Source organism: Rhinolophus sinicus, linkage group LG02 (assembly GCF_036562045.2).
Source record: "Rhinolophus sinicus isolate RSC01 linkage group LG02, ASM3656204v1, whole genome shotgun sequence".
NCBI classification, from domain to species: domain Eukaryota; kingdom Metazoa; phylum Chordata; class Mammalia; order Chiroptera; family Rhinolophidae; genus Rhinolophus; species Rhinolophus sinicus.
The window spans coordinates 106,529,705-106,556,237 of NC_133752.1; the positions used below are offsets into that span (position 1 = coordinate 106,529,705).

Below are 26,533 nucleotides of genomic sequence, written 5' to 3' on the forward strand. Positions count from 1 at the left end.
AATTAAAAAATCATTCTGAATTATATCACAACAATGGATACATGTCATTATACGTTTGTTTGAACCCATAGGAAGTATAACACCAAAAGTAAATCCTTATGTAAACTATGGACTTTGGATGATAAGGACGAGTAGATGTAGGTTCATCAATTGTAACAAATGTATCATCTGGTGGTGGAGACTGTGGTGGTCAGGGGGGAGCAGAGGCACATGGGAAATCTTTGTACATTCCCTCAATTTTACTATAAACCTAAAACTACTCTAAGAAAATTAAGTAATTTTTTAAATACACATAATTATAAATACTAAGCACAGAATAATTTAAAGAGTAGACGTATTCTCCTTGGGTAAATCAGAGTTGTTAGATGTAAAGGACTGAAATCACTCAGTCAGGATACAAAGGAACAAAGAACATGTCTATATAAATATAAAATGGGACACATGTATATCTATTTATGAAGTCCCTGCTGTGTGCACAACACTATGGTAGGTCCTGAATCTCTAATATACTTGAATCTCTGTGTTGATAATACTAACTGTCCAAGAGCTTCAGTCACATGACCCCGTGAAAAGCAGGCCTTACAGAGAAAGGGAAAAAAAATCCAAAGGGCATGTATATTACAATAAAACTTGGTAGCTATCCCCTCTCAGAGTTTTTCAACGAGATCTCTTTGTCTCAGTGGAAATTCTATTTTATACCCTGTTATCCTTTCACAGACAATAATCCTGTTGAGATCAATACGCTAACCGCACAGAGAATTATAGATAAGAACTTTAAGTTCACCACATGACAGAACGAATTTGCTTTCAGTCTTCGTATAGCCTGTTTCTAGGCATTTCTACCAATTGTTGAAATGGTTATGAGAGTTGTAATGGTAATGTAGTGAAGCTAAAATTGATCTAAAGTTTATGTGCTTTGATTTTACTGTCATTTAAATATTTGGCTAAATATTAAAAAAAAAAAAAAAACTCGAAAATATATACTTGGTGTTCTCTGATAAAATGACTGTTCAAAATGAGCCCCCATTTTTTTGTCAAGTGCATGTGCCTGAGTCTAAGTGAAGAATGAGCCAGTCTGGCCAGACCAAGGTATTTCCAAATTAGGCAAATACACGAAATTATAGGGCAGTAAGGATGTGCTCGTCAGGGTAGCAGGCAGAATGCAGATACAGATGGTACAGCTCAGCTTGTAACAGAACCCCAATGGGCCTGACAGAACTAACCAAATGAGTCTTTGTTAAAGTAAGGTAAATTATTTAGATAATGCAAATAAGTTAAATTTACATAGGAAGAAATGCATGTGCATACACATAACACGAGGCTTTCAGAATTGTGTTAATCTTATCATTTTCATAGCCGATGGCTTGGAATGAGAGAGGAGAGTCAGTCTTATGACAAGGCCTTGTTAAGCACTATCGGATATCCAGGAGTAAACAATATGCAATCTCACTTTCAAGGTGTTTGATAAAGCAAATGAGTACACAAACTCTTGTAATTAAGTTATTCTGAAAACAAACTTTAGGAGAGACAGAAAAACAACATTTTGTCAATGTGGAGATAGTGAAAGCGTACCATCTAACAGGGACCTGAAAGCCAGGCGTGACAGGTGAGGTGGGGCCAGCAGGAGGACAAAGGTTCCCAGTACAGCATGCACTACCACGTTCTCTCCTACCTCTCAGTATATTGGGTTCTTTCTACCTAGGGTTCTTCTAAATGGTTTTTCTTACAACTTTCCTCAGTATCCCTTCTATGTTCATACCCTAGGCTTGTTTTAGCAGACTAGCTGTTTTACCTCCAAAATGTAAATTTCAATTCTGATTCTTTGACTGCGTCCTCCATATCTTTCCAACCATCCTTTTGTTCCGATAATGCCCACAATCCTTGGCCCTGCTCTGAGTTTTCTGTTGCTGTGTAACAAAGGATTAAACTTAAGGGCAGCTTCACCGAGACAGCTTTGACATATAAAATTTGTATGTCGAGAAAGAGAAGGCTCAGGACTGAGCACCATAAGGAATGAGAACAGTTAGGTAAGTGGGAGGAGCTGGAAAAGGAGATTGCCAAGGAGCCGGAAGCAAGACAGAAGAATGGTAAACGAGTTCAACGAGTAGTTTTAACAGGGAGTTAAATAGGATGAAAACTAATAATTGACTGCTGGATGTGGCAAAATGGAGGTCGAAGATATGCCAAAAAGAAGGTTCCGTGGAGTGGTGGGGTGATTGTCAGGAGCGTTGAGGAAAGAATGGGAGGAAGAAAGCGGCTCACTCAGCAGGAGCTTGTGCTGTGAAGGAGGGCAGACGCGTGAGGCATTGGCTAGAGGGAAATCAGAGGCCTCCAGAAGGACACACTTTTGTTTTGAATTTGAGATGAGCTGATGTCCATGGGCTGATATGAAGGAGGTCCTGGGAGGGCAAGGATGATACACACTTCCTCTCCTAAACAAGACCTCTCCGTGCACCTTCAAGACCATTAGCTTAACTTGAACACCACCAGAGTTCACAGTTCACTACTCATCAAGACTTCCCAATTCACTATTTTGCTAGAACAGTTACTTAAAAAAAACTTTTATTCAAATGCCTTAATTTTCATGATTCCTCTTAAATATTCTCCTATAGAAACACCAAAAAAAGGCTACCAGCCTCTATCATCTTCTCCATCTCAGTATTCAAATATTTCGGAAACTTATTATTCCCTGTCACCAGTTTTCTCTTCCCTTAATCTAACGTATCTCAGTTTTCTTTTCCTACAGTGTATCTTTCTAAATCTCTTTACATTAGTTTTTGTTTGTTTGTTTACTTGTTTGTTTGTTTTTTAATTTATTGGGGTGACAATTGTTAGTAAAATTACATAGATATCAGGTGTACAATTCTGTATTACATCATCTATAAATCCCATTGTGTGTTCACCACCCAGAGTTAGTTCTCCTTCCAACACCATATATTTGATCCCCCTTACCCTCATCTCCCACCCCCCACTCCCCTTACCCTCATCTCCCACCCCCCACTCCCCTTACCCTCTGGTAACACTAAACTATTGTCTGTGTCTATGACTTTTTGTTTCTCATTTGTTTGTCTTGGTCTCTTGTTGTTTTTGGTTTATGTACCACATATCAGTGAAATCATATGCTTCTCTGCCTTTTCTGTCTGACTTATTTCGCTCAGCATCATACTCTCAAGATCCATCCATGTTGTCACAAATGTTCCTATATCATCTTTTTTTACTGCTGCATAGTATTCCATTGTGTATATATACCACAACTTCTTTATCCATTCACCTATCAAAGGATATTTTGGTTGTTTCCATGTCTTGGCCACCGTAAACAAAGCTGCAATGAACATTGGAGTACACGTGTCTCTATGTATAAATGTTTTCAGATTTTTTGGGTAGATACCCAGGAGAGGGATTGCTGGGTCATATGGTAATTCTATTCGTAATTTTTTGAGGAACCTCCACACTGCCTTCCATAATGGCTGCACCAGTCTGCATTCCCACCAATAGTGTATGAGGGTTCCTTTTTCTCCACAGCCTCTTCAACACTTGTTACTGTTTGTCTTGTTGACGGTAGCCATTCTGACTGGGGTGAGGTGACATCTCATTGTGGTTTTGATTTGCATTTCTCTGATGATTAGTGACGTTGAGCATTTTTTCATATGTCTATTGGCCATTTGTATGTTCTCTTTGGAGAAATGTCGCTTCAGGTCGTCTGCCCATTTTTCAACTGGGTTGTTTGTTTTTGGTTGTTGTTGAATTTCATGAGTTCCTTGTATATTTTGGATATAAGCCCCTTATCGGAGGCACTGTTTGCAAAAAACTTCTCCCATTCAGTTGGTGGCCTCTTTATTTTGTCGATGGTTTCTTTTGCTGTTCAGAGCTTTTAAGTTTCATATAGTCCCATTTGTTTATTTTAGCTTTTACTTCCATTGCCTTTGGAGTCAAGTTCATAAAATGCTCTTTGAACCCAAGGTCCATAAGTTTAGTACCTATGTTTTCTTCTATGCAGTTTATTGTGTCAGGTCTTATGCTTAAGTCTTTGATCCATTTTGAATTAATTTTGGTACATGGTGACAGATAGCAGTCCAGTTTCATTCTTTTGCACGTGGCTATCCAATTCTCCCAGCACCATTTATTGAAGAGGCTGTCTTTCTTCCATTGTATGTTTTTAGCTTCTTTGTCAAAAATTGTCTGTCCATATTTATGTAGTTTTATTTCTGGGTTCTCAACTCTATTCCATTGATCTATGTATCTGTTTTTCTGCCAATACCATGCTGTTTTGATTATTGTAGCCCTGTAGTACACTCTAAAGTCTGGGAGTGTGATACCTGCATTATTGTTCTTTTTTCTTAAGATTGCTTTGGCTATTCAGGGTCTTTTGTGGTTCCATACAAATCTGATGATTTTTTGTTCTATTTCTTTAAAAAATGCCATTAGGATTTTGATGGGGATTGAATTAAGTCTGTATATCTCTTTGGGTAATATGGCCATTTTAACTATGTTGATTCTTCCAATCCATGAGCACGGAATGTCTTTCCATTTCTTTGTGTTTTCTTCAATTTCTTTAAAAAATGTCTTATAGTTTTCAGCATATAGGTCCTTCGCATCCTTGGTTAAGTTTATTCCGAGGTATTTTATTCTTTTTGTTGCAATTGCAAAAAGAATTGTGTTTTGTATTTCTTTTTCTGAGATATCATTGTTAGTATATAGGAATGCAATGGACTTTTGTGCGTTGATTTTGTAGCCGGCAACTTTACTGTATTCGTTGATTGTTTCTAATAGCTTTTTGGTGGAGTCTTTAGGGTTTTCTATATATTTAGCATCATGTCATCTTCAAAGAGTGATAATTTAATTTCTTCATTCCCAATTTGGATGCCTTTTATTTCTTTCTCTTGCCTGATTGCTTTGGCAAGGACGTCCAACACTTTGTTGAAAAGCAGAGGTGATAGGGGACAGCCCTGTCGTGTTTCTGAACGTAGAACAAAGGACTTTAGTTTTTCACCATTAATTATGAGATTAGCAGAGGGCTTGTCATATATGGCCTTTATTATGTTAAGGTATTTTCCTTCTATACCTATTTTATTAAGTGTTTTAATCAGAAATGGATGTTGTATCTTGTCAAATGCTTTTTCTGCATCAGTTGACATAATCATATGATTTTTTTTCCTTTATTTTGTTTATGTGATGTATCACATTGATGGATTTGCAGATGTTGAACCATCCTTGTGCCCCGGGGATGTACCCCACTTGGTCGTGATGAATGATCTTTTTAATGCATTGTTGTATTCAATTTGCTAGAATTTTGTTTAGGATTTTTGCATCTGTATTCATCAGAGATACTGGTCTGTAGTTTTCTTTTTTTGTGTTGTCTTTACCAGGTTTTGGTATCAGGGTAATGTTGGCCTCATAAAATGAATTAGGGAATACTGTCTCTTCTTCAATTTTTTGGAAGAGTTTGAGCAGGATTGGTATTAGATCCTCTTTGAAGGTTTGGTAGAATTCACTAGTGAAGCCATCTGGTCCCTGACTTTTGCTTTTGGGAAGGTTTTGGATGACTGATTCAATTTAATTACTGGTGATCACTCTGTTAAGTTTTGCAGTACTTCGTGGTTCAGCCTAGGAAGGCTATGTGTTTCTAAAAACTTGTCCATTTCTTCTAGGTTATTGAATTTGGTGGCATATAGTCCTTCATAGTATTCTTGGATGATCTTTTGTATTTCTGTGGTGTCCGTGATAACTTCCCCTTTTTCATTTCTGATTTTGTTAATTAGTGTCTTCTCTCTTTTTACCTTAGTGAGTCTAGTCAAGGGTTTGTCAATTTTGTTAATCTTTCCTTGTTTTATTTTTTGTTTTGTATTTTATGTTTTGTTTTTGTTTTGTTTTGTTTTGTTTTGTTTTTTGGCAGGCACTATGTTTTATTAGTCATCCAAAGTTAAAACCTTGTAGTTATTTTTAAGTTCTGTTCTCAGAATTGACATACTCGTACATTATTCTCCAAATTATCTTAATTACATCTCCATCGTATAGCTCACACTTATTCTGTAAATTAGCGGTAGAGATATCCAATAAATTCACTCTATTCTCATTGACTGCTCTTATCAACTTTAGTTTTCTTGCCAGGCATCCTCTTTCTTGCACAGTCTTCATTAACAGCTGACACAGGCCACACCCACCATTATTAAATGGACACCACTGAGGTATGAACACACAGGGAGAGTCTGTGAGAGAGCTTACCACCCTACAGCACAGGGCTTTTCCTCCATGGCTAGATGAAGTAGGCCAAACTTTAATTTGAATATGCAAGAGCATTTAGTATTTGTGGGAGCAGAGATTGAGGAGAATAAATGAGATAACATTTCCAAATCACTTCCCATGACGATATACTAAAATGACATTCTGGCCCAACACTGGAAGGTAAAAAATAAAAAGATGTTTTAAAGATTCATAATCTTGGCCTCAACAAAAGGAGCGATATACCCTCAGCTCCTGTTTTTGGAGAGTCAACCAGCAGGGCTCACTCACCCTAACATGTTGCACTTTTGACCCCGTGGATGGAGAAAGAATATACCCACAGATGTAAGAGAATTTAGTTCTGTTTCCTAAAGAGTGGCTTTGTTGGCACTTTTCTCTCCGAACAGCAGGATTACTGAAAATAATAGGCTCCAGCCTGTTTCTTTCATGGAGGCACCAAAAATAGTTCTTTTGTCATCACTCTTAATGGAGCTAAAAATTCAGTCCCATAAAAATTAAAAGCTTGTCCGGATTCTGTCCACAGGTATGCAGTGGAGGCTAAGTGTACGGTCTCCACTGCAGATCGCATGATACATGCAGGATGGGGTGAGGGAGAATTGAGAATAACCAGTTTCTTAGCAAAGACAAAAAAAGGAAGAGCAAAGAAAAAGGAAGAAATCGGAATAAAAGAAAGAAGGCAACACTGGCTCTTTCTTCCATTCTACACAGAAAGAGCTTCCCGCTTGCCTCCATGTCAGAGGTAGAAGGGGAACAATTAAACAATGTCTTCCAGCCTGCAATCAATAGAATTAGTGAATTTTAAATGTTAATGTATTCCATTCCTGGCCATGGAAAGTAGGTCCAATTCTTCAACATTTTTGCCCTTGACTTAGATTACCAAAAGATGGAAAACTTGTCTAATACGTAATTTATCTTCTGTATAGACATACAAATGAAAATAAAATAGAAAAAGAAAAATATGCTCATGATGAAAAATCAATTTCCTCAATGGCTGTAAGTGCCCCACATTTTCCCAGCAAACATACAGTTGTCTCAGAAAATAGGAAGGGTGTGGCCACATGGTACCGGCAGAATAAAAAGGCTCTAGACTTTTTATTCTGACTGCATTTCTAATTTTCATAAATAGACTTTAAAAGTCTAATAATTAAGGGATAAGGAGCCAAGGACTTGCAAGTGTTTGCCTGTTACTCTTTCAGGAACCAGACTGATGGAACCACCACCGTCTGATAGCTGCACCATATAAATCCGTCCCCGCCTCACCTGTCATTCGCTGTAGGAAAAGAAGAAACGGGGTTTTCGTTGTGGTACCCACGGAGGAAACACACCCACCCCCGCTACATTTCATTGCCAGGACCACTCACATAACGGTAGTACAACGTTAGTGTGACGCTTGGCCACTCCACGTGGCTGCATCTTTCTCAGAATATGGTGGCCAGTCTCCAAGAGCAAGTGTCAGGGGTAAGGGGTGGGGGACGAGCTGGCCTGGGGGGCTGTAGGGGCGGGTAGCTGGCGTCAGGGGTGGCGCTGCAGGACTTCAGCCGCTTGCTTGCCATCCCTGAGACCAGACCATATTCAAGGGGAAGGGGATTCGAATATCCACCTCCTAATGGAAGGATGGTCGAAGAGTAGGCAAGAGTCGGCAAAGCGAGAATCTAAACACAAATGTCATCACGCAGACACTTCGCTTAATTTTGTGTCACCAAAGTTGATTCCTGGAGTTCCTTAGGTGGTAGAATCAGGACCATGTGAGACTTTCTAGGATGAATATTTTCCATCCATTTTCAAACTTTCCAGTTGCAATGTATCTTAGTCAAAAGGAGTGACCCAGGCAGCTGTCCATGGAGCAAAGCAACCCTCAGCTGGTGTGAATGACAGCAGGCCTCCACCTTCTCTCTGGTGGGGGCCTGTCTCATGGCCAATCAGACATACCTGTGGGTGAGCGAGCAGCCAGAAATCAGACCCAGGGACCAGCCAGAGCCACTCATCCACCATTTTAAATTGATGAGGAACTCTACAAGTTTGGATGCCTTACAACAAGTTTGATGGAAGTACTGCCTATTTTTTAAATATGGAAAGTCAAAACTACCAATACCTATACCCTGCTGTGAAATACTCTGCCAAACTTCAAAAAGCAGGCATAAACTGGTTTTGTTAGGAAGATATAATCTCATAATACCACTATTCCACCTCCCTTTACCTCTATGTCGGTGTCTTTGACTCCAGGAAATTATACCACAACTATGTTAATTTCAGTTTTCTGACTCCACACCCAGCCATTTAAGCCATATAATATACAGAGAATACCCTCTACTGAATGTTACTAGCAATTTGTGTTCTTTTGGATGAATGGTTTAAAGCGGTGTGTTGGATTTTATCAAAATGAGCACAATTTTGCTAATGACAACTAATGATAATTTTGAAACATTTTATGTCTATAGAAAACCACATGGAAGTAAAATAAATAATAATACTAGAAATTAAGACATAGATTAGAAATAATTAGTGGAGGTCTGAGGGGGGAATCTAATGTAAAAATTATTATGATTTATCTGTCCTGGAATGTAAATGCAATAGGCGTTTTAGGTAATTTACCAGTTTTGTGATTCAACATTCAACAAATGCATACAACTGCCCAGTGTTGCCAAACACAGTGAAAGTGTCAAAATGGAACAGAATGAGAATAGTAAGAAACATATGACTCAAAAATGATGACATTAACATTTGTATTTGTTAAACATTTTCAAACTGCTGGTCAGGCCCTGGTACCACAGATATGTTTTCCAGATTTCCTAATAAACATACACAGCTAAGTCTTACAGTGGAGTCTCTTGCTTGAGGTGGAAACCCACAGGTATTCTCACGCCATTGCTTTAGGAAATGGGAATTTCCCTGGAGCCTGATTTTTATTTATTTTGGGAACAACAAGAACACAAATTGATGTCAGGAATGGAGATATCAATTAATACTAGTCATGGCTTATAGGGTAAGAGTTTGGTAGTTTTAAATGTATTATCTACATCCTTAGTATTAAAAAATAATTAAATGAAATCAATTTCATGCCACTACATAAATATACATATTCACTCCTTCAAGGAATATTTAATGGGCACCACTGTTTGCCAATCTTAGGTCCAACCTTCAAGGATCTTAACATCCAGTAATGGAGCCAAGCTGATGGTGTGATGATGTGTACATGCCTTGTGTGTCAGGGAACTTAATGTCCAAGCTTAAAATGTAGATGAGCAGACGGGAAAGGCACAGCCTGCTCCAGGACTACCAAAGGACTGTGTGCTGGGAGCAGGGCACCCCTCAGGCTTCATGGGGAGTTCCATCCATGTTGACAGGCATGTGCCCGCAGCAGAGTATCACTTGTTTTGACCACTGTCTGCCCTGTGCTTCATCTCATTGAATCATGGAGCTTTTAACAACTTGAAATTGCTTACCTTATCATTCGCAAAATATCCATGACAGCACACTGGGTCCACCATGAAATATATTGATTCTGAAACGAAAGAAAGAGGTAGAACTTGTAGTTTTCATTGACATCTAATGTGAAGCGTTGGAAAGTACGTGCTTTGCTTAAATGCACAGCACAGACGTTTTCATCATCTTCCTCATCGGAGCATTGGCTTCCTTTTCTTTCTCTTTGTTCCTTTACTTCCAGAGTGGGAGTGACAGGATTCCTAGGGCCCACCTCAAGCTGCCTTTTAACTACAGTGTGTGAGTCTATGAGCGGCACACGGATGAATAACCAGCCCTGGAACTGAGTGACATTTAATAAAAAATACTATTCCTTTAACCTGATGTGATGTTTTCTGAATCATAAAAATACCGAACATTATGATGGCTGCCAGACTATATCATCTGCTACTTGTTTTAAGTGACATCTGTGGGATTTTTATGTAAATTGATGTTTTTCTTACTTATACAACAAAAAGTAAAAGGATTCAGGTTTTTTGACATCATTGAGTATTCTTAGAATGAAATATTAAATGACTTTAGGAGAAATGTGGCTTTTGTGCTGGAAAGCATGACACATTACAAACCTCTCTATCACTATAATCAGTTTCCTGACATGAAAATAATAGTGCTGCACATAGAGAATCTCTTTCCCTCTCAAGCAGAATGCTTTAGGTGAAAATATAATGCAGATGTTTAGTCATTGCAAGGAAAGTAAATGTGTGCATGCTGGAAAGATGTTCATTTTAATATTTGTATTTTCTTTGCACGGCTCTGCACCCTTTTGTTAATCTTGGGGATGTTTGGGAGAGTCTGTCACCTGAAATGTGTGACTCATCCTCAGTGTGACCCAGAAGATGGGGAAAGATAACCTGCTCACAGAACCTTCATTTCATGGTGACAAGATCTCCGGGTCACCATCCGGTGCTGTATTCCAATGCTCTGGACACACTGCACACTCTGAGAGCTCCATGTCAGCTTACGTTTTCATTTTCTTTTCTTTTTTGTCTTTCTCTGATTTCCCAGGACCTTAGTCATTCCTTTCTTGAAACTGGAGTGATTGTTCTGTGGTATTTACCCAAAGGAGCTAAAAACTTATGTGCACACAAAAACCTGCACACAGATGTTTCCAGCAGCTTTATTCATAATCGCCACACCTGGAAGCAGCCAAGACGTCTTCCAGTAGGTGATGGATGAATACATTTGGTGCCTCCAAATAATAGCATATTACTCAGCACTCAAAAGAAATGAGCTATCAAACCATGAAAAAACATGAAGGACCCTTAAATGCGCATTACAAAGTGAAAGAAGTCATTGTGAAAAGGCTCCATTCTGTATGATTTCAGCTCTATGACATCCTGGAAAAGGCACAGCTATGGGGACAGGAATAGATCTGAGGTTGCCAGGAGTTAGTGGGGAGGGATGAACAGTGGGAGCACAGATGGTTTCCAGGGCAGTGAGACTGCTCTGTGTGACACTAGAATGGTGGGTACGTGTCATTACACATTTGTCCACACCTATGGAGCATACAACATCAAGAGTGACCCTAATGTCAACTGTGGACTCTGGGTGAAGACGACATGTCACTGTAGGTTCATCCATCTCAACACACGTCCCATCTGGTGGGGGATGATGATAGTGGGGGAAGCTGTGAGAGGTGGGGCAGGGGGAAAGGGGAAATCTCTATACCTTCCCCTCAATTTTTCTGTGAACCTAAAATTTCTCTAAAAACTACCCCCTAAAACACACACACACACACACACACACAAACACACACACACACAAAAAAAAACTGCAGTGACTGGCAAAGCTGACCATAAGACCCTCCGTGGCACTAAAAATGGCATTCTTTTAGGGTTGAGAATGTAGCTCAGGGCTTGGGGGTTCCAGGGAAAACTCTAAGAGTCTATACAGGTTTCCTTTCAGTATTATTGGTGAGTCACTATTGCTCTATGTTGCCTGTTGCCACAAACACACTCCAACATCCACCTCACCACCCACCGTTCCAACTACCAGTCTATTGAGAAGACTATCTTGGGCATGAAAGTAAAGGTTTGGGGTAGTACTAAAACATTTCCATAAATATTCGTTAGTGAACTGTGTGCGAATGGATAACACAAGAGGGAAACCAATCGCAGTAACTTCATCACGAGGGAGGAGGCCTTCCCTAGGAGTGCTGAGCACCCTCGTGCCCTCCTGTAGACCTCCCTCCAGCTCCCCACACTGCTTAGCAATTCTTCCAGTGGACTGCCAGCTTGCCCACTTCACCGGACCAGAGCCTCCCGCCTTAACTTCTGCTGTCTGCTCCTGTTTCTATAGTGAGGTAGACAAGGACACAAAATAATCAGCTGGGCTTGAGAATCTGATGGACTCATCTACAAGTAGAAGGTGACACTTTGTGCTCGGTCTTTGTGACATAACAAGACACTGGCTACTCCCCATGGCAGAGCTTGCTGGGCAGAAATGAAGGTACTGCTCTCATCAGCTTTTATCTGTAATTTCCTGTTACTATGCAAAAATGTGGACCTAAGATCAGAGGTTAAGTGTTCTTAATGAAAACTAAATAATGGTCACCCTAATAAATTTAACTTAAGAAAAACTAAATAAGGAATACGAACGAGAAATTTGCAGCTAGAGAGCGGAGAAATAAGCTTTCTCACACCTTGTTTAATACGTGCATGTATGTGTTCAAACAGGTTTCATAGATTTTACACCTGAGTTTTGTAAAAGTATTAGGGCAGCACCTCACTCAAGATAGTTTCATAGGTGATGAGATGGATATGATGTTCCATTTTTATACTATTTGTTCTATGACATAAAAACATTTAAAGAGAACACAACTGACCACTAAATGTCACCAAGTAATCCTTTTCATGTGGTCAGTGTTATTTAAACAAATGAATGAATAAACTTGATAAAATCATCTTGAAAAGCAATCTCAACAATTTCCCTAACATTAACATTCTGTGAAGCTGCCTACAGTGGTAAATCAGAAAAGACTGGCTATTGCAACCAATTTGTTTCACACCCAATAATTAAAAGATTAGGAAATTCCACCTATTGTTCCTGACCCTGGATGCCTTGCTGGAGGAGGTATTAGGCTTTGCAGAACACAGTCACAAACAGCATCCAGGATCCACAACCTTCTATATGAATTCAGAGGTATTAAAGGGTTTACCTAAGAGTTCATTGCAGAGACTTACTTAAAATTTAAACTAAACCGTAGAGCTGTTGTTGCCATCTTCTGCCCATGCCACTGCTTGGCCACAGGAGCCACACAACAGTGTCCTGAGATGAGGCGAGGGACACACTCTTTGGAATGATCGCAGGGAAAGCCTTTGGAATTCAGTGATAGTGTCTCAATCCTACCAAAGCCTACTGAAGGAATATGAAACCTATAGGAAACTGGGAGGTTTCAGGAGTTATTGAAGGGATGAGAGCAGGTCCATATTTTTGGAAGCTGGTGCCATCATTAAGTGGCTGTGTTTTTTATTTTTTGTTGTTTTTTTTCTTTTTTTCTTCTGCAGACTGACTGCTTACTCACATTTTTCTCTCCACTACAGTTTCTTGGAACCTAAAACTTGACCACCCTGCTAGTCTTACAAACGGGGCATTGATATCATGTGGCCGTTCACTGGCTCATGGCTTTGTTCTAGGAATGATCTTTTTCAGATCCTAATACTCCATGAACGCTCCACTATTATCTGAGATTATCTTTTACTCAAAAACAAATTTACAATTAGAAAGCAACTTTATTTCCCTTTAGCTTGCTCTTATTTCAGACAAAGATACCTAACATTTCAGGTACATCAAGATATTAAGCAAAAGCAGCCACTTTCCTTTACATAAATTTAGTTCATTTAGTTCAGTTCTTATGTTTTGTTTTGTTTTGTTTTTAAAGCACAGTGCTTTGAGAAGATGTAAACAAAATTATACTTAATCCAATTCTTTCCACTGGCATATAAACTGTAACTTACATGAATAGCACCAGCTCCTTCAGTGGCTCCTTTGAATTTTTGGAGAGACCAAGACTATTTTAATAAACAATTTCAAGAATATAAAAATCCAGGGAATAATATATTCTAGTTTATAACTGTCCAGAAATATACTCTCCTATTCTAATAATGGACATTGAGTTCATGTCCATTTTTTCACTATTTTAACACTACTACATTTCTTTATTGATTATTAAAATTTTATGAATTGCTTATTCTAATCTTTCACTTTTTTCTTTTTGGTCATTTTCTTAGTGATTTGTTTGAGACCTTTAAATAGTATGATTACTAATTCTTTATAGATTATATGCATTGTCAAATTATTTATTCTTGGACTTCCAGAAAAATGGCGGCGTGAGGTGAGCCTCTGTAAAGCTCCCCTGGAATTTACAACGAATCGAACAACAAAAACTCCACAAAGGACTCCCTGCACAGCAGACAGGCAACACGAAGAGGCCCACTACCGACTGAAATCACCTACAGGTGGGAGATCCGCGCGAGTGGGGGGAGGAGGAAAGGGACAAGTGCACGGAGACGGAGCCCCGCAGGCACAGGACGCAGACCCAGCTCAGTGCTCCGAGCTCGCTGCTTCCCGGAACTACCGCAGCTGCGGGAGAGGGAAGAACTCGGACTGCTAGGGCTCCGCTTGTGGCCCACAGGGCTGAGGGGGCAGCATATAACACGGCCCAACCCAACGCTCACGGCAGAGACCTCGGAGAAAAGACTGAGGGAAAAAGGCTGAAAACGGTGGTTTAAGCCCGCATTGCCGAGCAGAGAACGGAGCCTTAGGCACTGAGACTAGCCGCCCCCTCCCTCCCCTCCCAGAGCTCGCCCTGCCCCCACCTGCCCGGTGCTAGAAGCGAAACAGTAGCAGTGTCAGATCAAAACAACAGAAAATTTGCTGTTTTGAGAACTCTGGACCGCAGACACAAATTCACAGCCCAACTAGTTCCAGCAAAGGGGAGAGAGCTGTGGAAGCAGGACCGGCTGTGGTGGTGGTCGCCGCCATTGCTCTGGGACACCTCTCACAACTCACCCCGCCCCTGGCCCCACCTATCTGGGCGGATCCCTGCAGGAGTAAACAGAACTGCTGAAACATACAGGCTCTGAATCAGGAGCTGGAAGAGCTTTGGAACATCAAAAGCTCTCCGCATACCCACCGGGACACTGCGTCCTGTGACCTAGACGAACTATTAACAGAGGAGAAGCCCGTCTCCCAGGGAATCCCCCAATTGTGTGAGAAGTTGGAATAGTGCAGAGAAAACATAGCACTACCGTGTGGGAGAAGAAAAATAAGTTGCAGTTGGAGAAATAATAAAACATTCTACCAACAAGTACTGGCAAACAAAAGAAAGACCGCTTTCTATCAACCTGTTGCAGAAGTCACTCCTGTAGATGTCTAGGAAGAGAAATAGTAAACCAGTAATCGCCATGAATAACCAAGGCAACAAGATAGCTCAGAAAGAAAGTGAAAAATCTCCAGAGAAGGCACTTAAAGATACAGAAATATGTGACTTAAATGACAGAGAATTCAAGATTGCAGTTCTGAAAAACTCAACGAGATACAAGAAAACACAGATAGGCAGTTAAATGAACTCAGAAACTCAATCAAAGAACAGCATGAGCATTTTACGAAAGAGATTGAAATCTTAAAAAGAACCAAATAGAATTTCTGGAGATTAAGAACTCAATAGAAGAAATTAAGAATGAAATAACCAGCTTAGGTAGTAGAGTTGACCAGATGGAGGAAAGAATCAGTGACATCGAAGATAGAAACCTGGAAATGACACAAATAGAAGAAGAAAGAGACTTGAGACTTAAAAGAAATGAAAGAACTTACAAGAACTTTCTGACTCCATCAGAAAGAGCAATATAAGAATAATGGGCATACCAGAAGGAGAAGAAAGAGAGAAGGAACAGAGAATATATTCAAACAAATTGTCGATGAGAACTTCCCAAATTTGTGGACAGAACTGGACCCTCGAATCCAAGAAGCAAATAGAACACCTAGTTACCTCAATCCCAACAGGCCTTCTCCAAGGCACATTGTATTGAAGCTGTCTAAAATCAACGACAAAGAAAGAATCCTCAAGGCAGCCAGGGAAAAGAAGACGGTAACTTACAAAGGAAAGCCCATTAGATTATCATCAGATTTTTCAGCAGAAACTCTACAAGCCAGGAGGAGTGGAACCAAATATTCAAACTATTGAAAGAGAGAAACCATGAGCCAAGAATAATATATCCAGCAAAGATATCCTTTAGATATGAAGGAGGAATAAAGACCTTTCCAGACATACAGAAGCTGAGGGAATTTTCTAATACACGACCTGCACTGCAAGAAATACTAAAGGAGGCTATTCGACCACCATCAACAGGGACCATTTGTGGCAACAAAAACTCAAAAAGGGGGAGAGTAAAGGCCTGAAACGGAATATGGGAATGGAGAAAGTAAGCGTGCTGAAGAAAATGGAATACTCTAAATATCAAACTTTCTTTCACATAAACTTAAGGGTAACCACTCAAAATAAATCCAGAATTGAAATATATACTGAAATAAAAGAAGAAACAGAGGGAAATATCAAAGAATACCACCACACAGAAATAATAGACAACAACAAAAAGGCAAGAAACAATGGAGACACAGCCTTACCAGAAAACTAAAGATAGAATGACAGGAAATCCTCACATATCAATAATCATCCTAAATGTAAACAGATTGAACTCACCAATAAAAAGGCACAGAGTAGCAGATTGGATCAAAAACTAAACCCAACCATATGCTGTCTCCAAGAGACACATCTCAGCTACAAGGACAAGCATAGACTCAAAGTGAAACAAGGGAAATTGACACTCCAAGCAAACGGTACCCAGAGAAAATCAGGTGTAGCCATAATGATATCAGATGAAACAGACTTCAAGGTGAAAAAAATAACAAGAGACAAAGATGGACATTTCATAATGGTGAAGGGACTGTACAACAAGAAGACATAACAGTCATCAATATTTATGCCCCCAATCAGGGAGCACCGAAATACACCAAGCAACTACTAACAGAACTAAAGGGAGAAATTGACCAAAACACAATTATACTAGGGGACTTAAATACATCATTGACAGCTATGGATAGATCATCCAAACAGAAAATAAATAACGAAATAGTAGCCCTAAATGACACATTAGATGAAATGGACATAATTGACATTTATAGAGCACTTCATCCTAAAACATCAGACTATACATTCTTTTCTAGTGTACATGGAACATTCTCAAGGATAGACCATATATTGGGACATAAAATCAGTCTCAACAAATTTAAGAAGATTGAAATCATACCATGCATATTCTCTGATCACAAGGCTTTGAAATTGGATATCAACTGTAAAAAGAAAGCGGAAAAACACAAATACATGGAGATTAAACAACATACTTTTAAAGAAGGACTGGGTCAAAGAAGAAATTAGAGGAGAGATCAAAAGATACATAGAAACAAATGACAATGAAAATACATCCTACCAAAATTTTTGGGATGCAGCAAAAGCAGTTTTAAGAGGGAAATTTATCTCATTACAGGCCTATCTCAAGAAACAAGAAAACTCCCAAATAAATAACCTCATGTTACACCTTAAAGAACTAGAAAAAGAAGAACAAGTAAAACCCAAGGTCAGCAGAAGAAAGGAAATAACAAAAATTAGAGCAGAACTAAATGAAATAGAGAACAAAAAGACAATAGAAAAAATTAATGTGACAAAGAGCTGGTTCTTTGAAAAGATTAACAAAATTGACAAACCCTTGGCTAGACTTACTAAGATAAAAAGAGAGAAGACACTGATTAACAAAATCAGAAATGTAAAAGGGGAAGTTATGACGGACACCACAGAAATACAGAGGATCATCCAAGAATACTATGATGGACTATATGCCACCAAATTCAACAACCTAGAAGAAATGGACAAGTTCTTAGAAACATATAGCCTTCCAAGGCTGAACCATGAAGAACTGGAAAATCTAAACAGACCGATCACCAGTAACGAAATTGAATCAGTCATCCAAAACCTTCCCAAAAGCAAAAGTCAGGGACCAGATGGCTTCACTAGTGAATTTTACCAAACCTTCAAAGAGGATCTAATACCAATTCTGCACAAACTCTTCCAAAACATTGAAGAAGAGACAGTACTCCCTAATTCATTTTATGAGGCCAACATTACCCTGATACCAAAACCTGGTAAGGACAGCACACAAAAAAACAACTACAGACCAATATCTCTGATGAATACAAATGCAAAAATCCTAAATAAAATTCTAGCAAATCGAATACAACAATGCATTAAAAAGATTATTCATCACGACCAAGTGGGGTTCATCCCCGGGGCACAAGGATGGTTCAACATAAGAATCCATCAATGTGATACATCACATAAACAAAATAAAGGACAAAAATCATATGATTATATCAATTGATGCAGAAAAAGCATTTGACAAGATACAACATCCATTTATGATTAAAACACTTAATAAAATGGGTATAGAAGGAAAATACCTTAACATAATAAAGGCCATATATGACAAGCCCTCTGCTAATCTCATAATTAATGGAGAAACACTGAAGCCCTTTGCTCTACGTTCAGGAACACGACAGGGCTGTCCCCTATCACCTCTGCTTTTCAACATAGTGTTGGAAGTCCTTGCCAGAGCAATCAGGCAAGAGAAAGAAATAAAAGGCATCCAAATTGGGAATGAAGAAGTTAAATTATCACTCTTTGCAGATGACATGATGCTATATATAGAAAACCCTAAAGACTCCACCAAAAAGCTATTAGAAACAATCAACGAATACAGTAAAGTTGCCGGCTACAAAATCAACGCACAAAAGTCCATTGCCTTCCTATATACTAACAATGAAATCTCAGAAAAGAAATACAAAAACAATTCCTTTTGCAATTGCAGCAAAAAGAATAAAATACCTAGGAATAAACTTAACCAAGGATGTGAAAGACCTATATGCTGAAAACTATAAGACATTTTTGAAAGAAATTGAAGAAGACACAAAGAAATGGAAAGACATTCCGTGCTCATGGATTGGAAGAATCAACATAGTTAAAATGGCCATATTACCCAAAGCAATATACAGATTCAATGCAATCCCCATCAAAATCCCAATGGCATATTTTAAAGAAATAGAACAAAAAATCATCAGATTTGTTTGGAACCACAAAAGATCCCGAATAGCCAAAGCAATCTTAAGAAAAAAGAACAATAATGGAGGTATCACACTTCCTGACTTTGGCTTGTACTACAGGGCTACAATAATCAAAACAGCATGGTATTGGCAGAAAAACAGACACAGAGACCAATGGAATAGAATTGAGAACCCAGAAATAAAACCACATAAATATGGACAGATAATTTTTGACAAAGAAGCTAAAAACATACAATGGAGCAAAGACAGCCTCTTCAATAAATGGTGCTGGGAGAATTGGATAGCCACGTGCAAAAGAATGAAACTGGACTGCTATTTGTCACCATGTACCAAAGTTAATTCAAAATGGATCAAAGACTTAAGCATAAGACCTGACACAATAAACTGCATAGAAGAAAACATAGGTACTAAACTTATGGACCTTGGGTTCAAAGAGCATTTTATGAACTTGACTCCAAAGGCAATGGAAGTAAAAGCTAAAATAAACGAATGGGACTATATGAAACTTAAAAGCTTCTGCACAGCAAAAGAAACCATTGACAAAATAAAGAGGCCACCAACTGAATGGGAGAAGATTTTTGCAAACAGTGCCTCCGATAAGGGGCTAGTATCCAGAATATACAAGGAACTCATGCAACTCAACAACAAAAAGACAAACAACCCAATTGAAAAATGGGCAGAGGACTTGAAGAGACATTTCTCCAAAGAGGACATACAAATGGCAAATAGACATATGAAAAATGCTCAACATCACTAATCATCAGAGAAATGCAAATCAAAACCACAATGAGATATCACCTCACCCCAGTCAGAATGGCTATCATCAACAAGACAAATAATAACAAATGTTGGAGAGGCTGTGGAGAAAAGGAACCCTCATACACTGTTGGTGGGAATGCAGACTGGTGCAGCCGTTATGGAAGGCAGTGTGGAGGTTCCTCAAAGAATTACGAATAGAATTGCCATATGACCCAGCAATCCCTCTCCTGGGTATCTACCCAAAAATCTGAAAACATTTAGAGATAAAGACACGTGTGCTCCAATGTTCATTGCAGCTTTGTTTACGGTGGCCAAGACATGGAAACAACCAAAATGTCCTTCGATAGATGAATGGATAAAGAAGTTGTGGTATATATACACAATGGAATACTATTCGGCAGTAAGAAAAGATGATATAGGAACATTTGTGACAACATGGATGGATCTTGAGAGAGTAATGCTGAGCGAAACAAGTCAGACAGAAAAAGCAGAGAACCATGTGATTTCACTGATATGTGGTATATAAACCAAAAACAACAAAAGAACAAGACAAACAAATGAGAAACAGAAACTCATAGACACAGACAATAGTTTAGTGGTTGCCAAAGGGAAAGGGGGGTGGGGGATGGGGGGTGGGAGATGAGGGTAAGGGGGATTGAATATATGGTGATGGAAGGAGAACTGACTCTGGGTGATGAACACACAATGGGATTTATAGATGATGTAATACAGAATTGTACACCTGAAATCTATGTAATTTTACTAACAATTGTCACCCCAATAAATTTAATAAAATAAAATTTTAAAAAAAATTTATTTATTCTTCCCATCTCTGGTTTGTTATCTTTACTGTGGAACATTTGGTCAAATATTTAACATAGTAAATTCTATTTATGTATATATGTATTTATTTTATGACTTTGTGAGGTTTGTTTTTCCCTTATGATTTGGTTTAAATAATTATTTTCACTCTTATGTGCATAAAGATACTTTTAAAAATGTTTTAATCTACATTAAGTGTTTTTGCTTTCCAAATTTAGTTCTGCATTATGTTGCCACGCAGCATCCTACCTGTCTGTGCCCTCGTACCTACCCCTAAAGAAAGGAGAGTCTGTGAGACGGATCCTTTCAGGGACTTTGCTCACCTTTGTGCTTGCACCTTATGTCTCTCTGTTCAGCCCCCAAAAGATGGCTGGTCAGCCAATGACGGGTAAGATTCCACACGGGGGGAACAACCTAAGCCAGGTGTAGCCACATGGGGACCAACAGGAGAACCCATGGGATTGATAGAGGTGGACATAGACCTCCACCTTCCCCCGGCTAAGGAGAGCTTCTGCCTTTGTGGCTGCATTCCTTCCCACAACCTACTTGGGAAGAGATTCAATGATGTGATAACATCAGTTCTCCATCTATTCATATCAGTAAGTTTCTGCATAAAGGTTTTGTCCCTTGGGGAGGTACATCCTGAGACTTACAGTTCCGCTGCACAGACCGTGGAGAAAATGTTACTTCCTTGTGTGTGCTTAACAAAAGCCACAAGGTGGCCCAATTCAGGGCTCTCAGTCCTTTGAGGCTGTGAGACCCTTGGCCTTCTGTTCCATAACTTTCTTGATTTCGGTTTCTTTCTTAACCCTTTGCCGCCCCTTCTCGTTCGCTCACTGCCTGTGTTGCGCTGGATGCGACAGCATTAAGTAAATTTCATTTTTTATATTATCTGTGTTTTCCACATGGATATCCAATTTCCAATAACACTTAGTAAAAGAGAAGCAAATCTTTTTTTTTTAATCCACAAGAAGCTTGAGCTAATTCTCTAGCATAACCTGATGTTAACTGAATTGAGTTGATTTCAATTAACTTAACTGGCCCACAGATGATGGGGATGCCTCATAAGTCATTAATGGGCCCAAGGAGTGAGCTGTGGCCCTGGGACCAGCTGCATCCCTGCCTCACTGTGGGGCTGCAAATTCTCTAGGGTTTGGTAACACTCTAAGTTGTTCTTAATGGATGCAAAAGTTATAGAGAAAAACTCACTTTTTAGCCATCATTTTCTAAGTGACATGTTAGATTAAGGATGGAAAGTTGGCAGAGTCTGTCTTGTTTACCATTTTCCCATGAATTCGATTGTAGTAGAACCTCGTAAAATATGTATTAAGAGAAAGAGTAAATTTACCTGATTTAATATCTGACTCTTAGATCTTGGCTATCTGACAGATTATATTAGTTGAGCTATCAAGTTACACAATAGAGAACTAAAATGACTGAAGGTAAATACTGCAGAAAACCAGTCTGAAGAAGGCTAGAAAATCTAAGATGGAGCTTTCTAAAGCATAAAATATATACCACTTACATGTATATAATGTATAAATGTATAAGTACAACATATAAATGTAGAAATGTGTAAGAATAGTGTATACATTATAGAATGTATAAAATGAGAGCTTATGGACAATGGAGATATGCTGAGCCTTGAAAATGTGGTTTGACATTCTTAAACAGGTTAAAGCTCTTAGTGACAAAACGTAACAATGACAGGACACGGTCAAGCGTGATTCTATAATGAACTCACACCTTGGTCCCTGTGACCCAGATGTGCTAAAGAAAATGAGAGACACCCCTTCTCTTTCTTTCACATAGCCCACACCTGCTCTTTTGTAAAGTGCCTAATCCTGGCATATTTTGTAATGAAGCTTGTCTATTCACTACCTAAACTCAGAAAAAGTATAATTTAAGTGAGAAAAGAAACAGAATTCATAATTGAATATTTCAAAGTGATCTGGATTTTTGAAAACTATACACGTATGAATGAATATGATATATACAATATAATACATGACTATGATATATACAAGTTAATTTTGTATGTATTATTGTATGTACAGTATATATTCTGTAGTGTAATATAATATTTTTATATGTGCATATGCATGAAAAAACAAGTATGCAGGCAAATCATGCTAAATATTATTAAAATATTTATTCCTTGATGATGGGAATTTGAGTGGTTTTTATTTTATTCTGTTTCTGTTATACCTTAGGTATTTTCCAAATTTTGTTTAAGGAATTTGTATTACCTCCACAATAATACAATGTTATTTGTTTTGAGGCTGGAAAGTAAGAGAATAGACAAGAAATCTTCATCTGAAAGTTCTAAATGTGTAGTAAATGCCTGGAGCCCAAGGGTTTCCCCAGCCAGGAAGAAGCTGAGCTGACAAATCAGAGAAATGTGGACACCTCTGCCCCCTGCTGTCAACCTGTAGTAAGTGCGTATTCCGTTATCCACAACCTGCATGCATCTCCTGGAGAGACAGTTGGTGAAACTAAGAAATCTGGAGCTCCCTCCTCAGATACCTTAGAATAGGGATCCTCAGACTACATTCTGAGGAAGGTGCATTTAGAATTAAAGGAAATCTTGATCACAGTTAATGAAATAAACCAGGACAAATACGGACATCACACATAGAAACACAAATAGAAAGGAAACTAGATTTCCTTCCGTTTTTTAAAAATGTATTAGCACGTATTATATTATATATAAAAGAGTATATATGAAAATAATATATATTAATGTAGCGTATATTGATGTAGTATATAGTAAAAAGTATATTAGTATATATTTAGCATATATTGTTAATGTTAACATTAATATATTTATATTATATTGCATATATAAATATATTAATAATATTAATTTATTAATATATACTTCTTAGTCTATATGTACTTTTATACATTTATATATTTAATTCTTTGTACATCTATATACTTTTATCGTATATAGACTTTAATATGTTTGCATGTGTATTTACATACATGTACTTTTCTACATGTAAAGTACACAGTGTAGCATATATATATTACATATAGTATGTATAAGAGGTCTGACAATAAAGTTAGTGAACTCATCCTAGAAAAAGTGCTACATACCTCATTGCTGAATATCACTAGGGTCACCTTCAAAGTACTCCCCTTGGGAAGCTATGCACCGATGCCAGCACCTAGTCCACCCTTCAAAGCAATTTTGGAACTCTTTTTCTGGAATGGCCATCAGAGCTGTCGTTGTATTACCTTTGATGTCCTGAATGTCATCAAAATGTCTTCCTTTTAATATTTCCCTTATGTTTGGCTAAAGAAAGAAGTCATTGGGGGCCAGATCAGGTGAGTAGGGAGGGTGTTCCAATACAGTTATTTGTTTACTGGCTAAAAACTCCCTCACCGACAGTGCTGTGTGAGCTAGTGCATTGTTGTGATGCAAGAGCTCTTTCAGGACCATTTTTGCACACACTTTTTTCATGCCAAGATTTTCAGTTAAGATTTTCCTAACTGTTTATTGATGTTTACTTGGTCTGCTATGCTTCTCAGTCAGCTGATGATTTTGATGCATAATTCGACAAATTTTGTCAGTTCTCCTCGTTACTGGCTGCTCTCATCTCTCTGCATCAGTGATATGTTCTCTCCCCTCAGAAAAATGTTTAATCCATTTGTATACTGCCATTTTCTTCATGATATTATCGCCATAAACTTGGACTAACTTTCTGATTTCACTTCCACTCTTGCAAAGCTTAACAAGAAGTTTAATGTTTGTAGTTGCTCTAATTCAAGCTTAGACATTCTCGTGACTGCACACAAAACCATGCATAAACAATAATGAACGCCATTCAGCAAGACACCGCCACACGTCGACATGAACACAGCTGTGAGACACTCATATACCAAGGTTATGAAACCTTACTGAGCTGTTTGTACAGTGCTGCCAATGTAAGCACACAGTGGCAAGTTCATGAACCTAATTGTCAGACATCATATATAGACTACATATTAATAGTATTTATACAATATATGCACACACATATATACTTTTACAAATGATTTTGCGTTTGTCAGGGTTTGTTTTTTTGTTTGTTTGTTTGTTCTTATAAAGAACCTAAACTGTGAGTAACATCTGCATTTAAACTCTACAGCAGGTAACAGCTTTTCCTCATTTTGAAGTTACTTGAAGTTACAATTTTTTTTGAAGTTGATACATGCGAGGGTTTTTTTGTTATTGTTTATGAAATTCAGCATTTCCTCACAGCTGGGTTTGATGTAATGAAGCCCTCAGATCCACAGCCTCACAAACTATTTATTTAGTCAGTGAGACACTGAAGCCAATTCCTTTCTCAGACCTGGTCTCCACCAGGCCTGCTGAGTTCAGTTGCAGGTGCATTTGAAGGAAAATGTAGGAGGTGTGGTAAACAGCCTGGCCTTCCCCATAACTGGATTAAAACAGCCACGTCGCCAATGGTAGTTACAGAGCCAGAAATCCTGAGGAGAAAACAAGGAAAAGGATCCTCACACTTTCCCTCTCTCCCCTGCAATATCTCCCGCTTCCTCCCTCACTCCCCTTTCCCTTCTCTAGGTCTGCGCCCCCTCCTTCCCACCCACTCCCTCTGGAACGTGGGTGGGCAGCACCTGTAAGCAGACAGGAACGAGCCGGGCCAGGTTAGGCATGGCGATCACTGCAAGTCAGTCTAGGAGCCACATCTGGTATCAAATGGCAGAGGGGAAAGAATGACCGAGCACAAGTCATGTGATGGTGACTCACCTGCTTTACGTGAAGAACAGCCGGGTTCTGCTCCTGTGACACATGAGGGAACGTGCAGTTTGCAACCAAGTAGGCAAGAATACAACTGTGCAATAGCTCCTCATCAGTGACTTCACGGAAGGTGAATGTCAGGGAGACGCATGACCAGAAGGTCACGATCGTCATTTCTGTGGGACTCCATCCTGGTGGCAGGGCTCGCTCCTGCTCAGTGCATTAGCACACTGCAGTGGGGTGGCTGTGCTGGCTTGTTCCAGTCTAATTTCTTGGAAAGAAGTTGCCTTGGGGGTACATGTGGAAGAGCTGAGATGCAGGGTCACAGGGCTCCGTGGCACACAGCTACTGGGCTCCCAAAGGCAGCTTCCGGAGCTTCTCCCACATGTCACCTCCTCGAGAGCCCTATCAGCCACAAACCATGCTGAGTGCACCAAAAACCACCAGATGACTTGTGTTCCAGCTCTGAGCTGCAGGCTCCCAAGGAGCCAACATTTCAGTGCCCCTTCAGGCTGTGGCCAGTGCCCTTTCCTCCAGCTCAGTCCCACCTGCCAGTGGTCCATTCCCAGCGAGACAGTCTCATTTCTCTTGTCTGTTTCTGGCTGACACATAGATTATCTCTCGTGTTCACTCTGTTTGCCAACGTGCTTTGGTGCCTTTGAACTCCAACCCATGAAGCAAGTTGAAGTTTGTACTCTCAAAATAGCCGGTGTGGAGAGTCCCATGGTGTCAGGATCCAGTCTGTTAAAAAGTTCTGATCATGTTTGAGTTATGGAACAACTTGGCAACCACCCCCACCCCCCAGCCTTACTCCCCTTCAGCTCATTTTCATTCCTCTCCATGAATCCACATACGGATATCTCATGATTAAAATGCGATGCATATCGTTCATGCTGGTCATTTTCTGTAACTGCCACAATAGCTTACAAAAACTTGTTACCCAGACAAAATGGAGTTTTACAATAAGAAAGTGCTAAACTGTGGAAAGTCTATTAATTATATTTTCATAGTAGTAGTCATTACACACTTGTCCACAACCACATGATGGACAGCACCAAAAGTGACCCTCATGTCAGCTGTGGACTCTGGGTGAGGGTGACGTGTTGGTGTGAGTTCTTCAGATGTCACAAACGCACCATCTGTGAGGACATTAACAGTGGGGGAGGCTGTGGGTACAGGGAGCATAAGGGACATCTCTGTGCCGTCCCCTCAATTTTTCTGGGAACCTTAAACTGCTCTGTGTTTTTTGTTTGTTTGTTTGTTTGTTTGTTTTTAATGTTAACCTGAAGCAGTCTTTTTCAGAAAAAGCTT

General features: G+C 39.2%; 1 protein-coding gene and 1 long non-coding RNA gene across 2 annotated transcripts in view; both read right to left on the reverse strand.

Annotated features, from left to right (window-relative positions):
* The window catches only part of LOC141570044 (ankyrin repeat domain-containing protein 26-like), a 362,013-nt gene that overhangs the window by 167,192 nt on the left and 168,288 nt on the right, over positions 1 to 26,533 (reverse strand). The gene's annotated exons all lie outside the window — the stretch shown is intronic.
* LOC141570043 (uncharacterized) lies at positions 24,752 to 25,217 on the reverse strand. The gene is made up of 2 exons (XR_012493795.1): positions 25,099 to 25,217; positions 24,752 to 24,951 (listed from the first exon to the last, which is right to left on the reverse strand). It is a non-coding gene; the product is annotated as an uncharacterized LOC141570043 (long non-coding RNA).